The sequence below is a fragment of the Schistocerca piceifrons genome, unplaced genomic scaffold (assembly GCF_021461385.2).
Source record: "Schistocerca piceifrons isolate TAMUIC-IGC-003096 unplaced genomic scaffold, iqSchPice1.1 HiC_scaffold_1230, whole genome shotgun sequence".
NCBI lineage: Eukaryota > Metazoa > Arthropoda > Insecta > Orthoptera > Acrididae > Schistocerca > Schistocerca piceifrons.
The window spans coordinates 220,001-222,500 of NW_025727049.1; the positions used below are offsets into that span (position 1 = coordinate 220,001).

The following is a 2,500-nucleotide window of genomic DNA, read 5'->3' on the forward strand; positions in this document are numbered from 1 at the left end:
CTCTGTTTGCATGTATTAGCTCTAGAATTACCACAGTTATCCAAGTAACGTGGGTACGATCTAAGGAACCATAACTGATTTAATGAGCCATTCGCGGTTTCACCTTAATGCGGCTTGTACTGAGACATGCATGGCTTAATCTTTGAGACAAGCATATGACTACTGGCAGGATCAACCAGGGAGCTGCGTCAACTAGAGCTGAGCAGCCGGCCGCCCGGGAGTGTGTCCCGGGGGCCCGCGCGAACACGCAAGCGTCCGCTCAATCATTCTGCAAACAGGAGGAGGCTGAGCTCCCCTGCACAATACACCTCGAAACCCTCTCAGGTCCCGGCGGCGCGCAGCGCCGTCCCAAGTACTTGGTCGGGTTCGAGAGAGGCGCAATCGCCCGGAGTTAGGCGAGTAGACGCTTTCGGTGCGACCACCCGTGCTCCCAACTGAGCTTGCCGCTGCCGACAGAGGCCCGGGAGCGTGCTGTCGTGGCATTGCCGGCGGGAGACAACACGCGCCACCTACGGTGACCGGCAGCTCCAACGCCAGCGCCACAGAAGGACAAAAGCCCCACTTGGGTGCCGAAGCGAACTCTCCCAGCACAGCGCACGCGCCAACACATCCGCACAGCTGCGATACAAACCACCAGCGAGAACCGCTGGGGCGACCGAGCAGCAGACGGCGTCGCGGCGCCGAGCGCCGGGCGGCGGCGCATCCTCAACGCACACAGTCCTCAATCGGACCAGCACACTGAAGATGTCCACCGCGCTTCGCACCGGGCCCGCGAGGACCTACTTTGGCCGCACGGCGCCGCGCGCAGGGTGCGCCGGCGCGCAGCTGCGACGCCTGCCGCGTCCGTCGGCCGGCGCGCCTGCCACTGGCCGCCCCCACCAGCCGGCTGTAGCGCGTGCGCCCACGCACCGCGCGGCCAGCACGCCGGGAGGCGCCCCCTCACCGGCCGGGGACGGTCCCACCCAGCCACCGCCGCGTATCGCTTCACACCCAGATGCCGTTCAGTTTCGTCGGCATGGTGGGTATCGCTGGAACAACCGGTTAGTACCTCAACCTATCGTCGCCATCACCGATTCACCCCTAGCGAGAACAACCGCACCACAACAGGTTACCATTTGTTCATTTGCGTAACTTCACCAGAAAACGCAGGCGTCCATCGCCATTTGCAACTTCAACGATTATTGCATGCCTGTGTCAGGTGTCACGCCACACTACGTCTGCCCACATACACGCAACAAAATGTGCACGCCTAGACAATACGTGGAAGGTGGCCCCCGTACGTATGCGATGTCCATTGCTCGAACGACTGTCAACCGGCCTCTGTAGCATGTCGCAGATATGGAACGCGGTGCACCATGCCATCACGGTGTGTGAGGAGAGACGACTAGGTCCGAATACATCAACAGACAGCTCATGCTGATCGCCATCCACGGCGTCCGTTCCTCCCACACGTCTCTATGGCGTACCACACTGCAATCCAGCTCTCATAGGGAGACGACACGTAGCTGCGTGCACAATATTTGCACTGTATGGTCCGCCGTTTTTGGGCGCAGTCGTTGTACGGTCACACATGTGCCACGATGTATCATTCAGTACATAAGGACGAATGTGCAGTACAGATTGTGGTTTACGCGTACGACATTAGCGGACAGTTGACACAGGCCGCACCACAACGTAGCCTGAGTACGTCGCATGCGAAGGGCATTGAACATGCAAAGTTCTCACCAACCAGCTTGCGAAGGCAGGGGGCAAGGTGGGGACGTGGGGAGGGGCGGCATGTACGTCCTGCTGCCATCCACATTACAGTGTACAGCAGGAGCATGTGGAAAGTGAGCAAGACTTGCAAGGTGTTTAACATGAAGCGATACACAGGGGAGCGGGCAGTGCGAGTAGCGAACTATATTGCGAGGGTTGCGGGTGGGCAACACTACACTAATTGAACGAGTCGTATAACAATTACAGAGCAGGTTTAGGCGACAACGTGGGTTACGTTAGGGGACAACGTGGGTTACGTTAGGGGACAACGTGGGTTACGTTAGGGGACAACGTGGGTTAGGTTAGGGGACAACGTGGGTTAGGTTAAGGTACAACGTGGGTTAGGTTAAGGCACAACGTGGGTTAGGTTAAGGCACAACGTGGGTTAGGTTAAGGCACAACGTGGGTTAGGTTAAGGCACAACGTGGGTTAGGTTAAGGTACAACGTGGGTTAGGTTAAGGTACAACATGGGTTAGGTTAAGGTACAACATGGGTTAGGTTAAGGTACAACATGGGTTAGGTTAAGGTACAACATGGGTTAGGTTAAGGTACAACATAGGTTAGGTTAAGGCACAACATAGGTTAGGTTAAGGCACAACATAGGTTAGGTTAAGGCACAACATAGGTTAGGTTAAGGCACAACATAGGTTAGGTTAAGGCACAACATAGGTTAGGTTAAGGCACAACATAGGTTAGGTTAAGGCACAACATAGGTTAGGTTAGGTTAGGTTAGGTTACACGTTG

At 56.3% G+C, this 2,500-nt stretch overlaps 1 non-coding gene across 1 annotated transcript in view; it reads right to left on the reverse strand.

Annotated features, from left to right (window-relative positions):
• Positions 1 to 182, reverse strand: part of LOC124730147 — a 1,909-nt gene extending 1,727 nt beyond the window's left edge. Inside the window, exon 1 of the ribosomal RNA XR_007007893.1 lies at positions 1 to 182. This exon is cut by the window's left edge and continues 1,727 nt beyond it. This is a non-coding gene — a ribosomal RNA (small subunit ribosomal RNA).
• Positions 183 to 2,500: the final 2,318 nt, after the last annotated feature.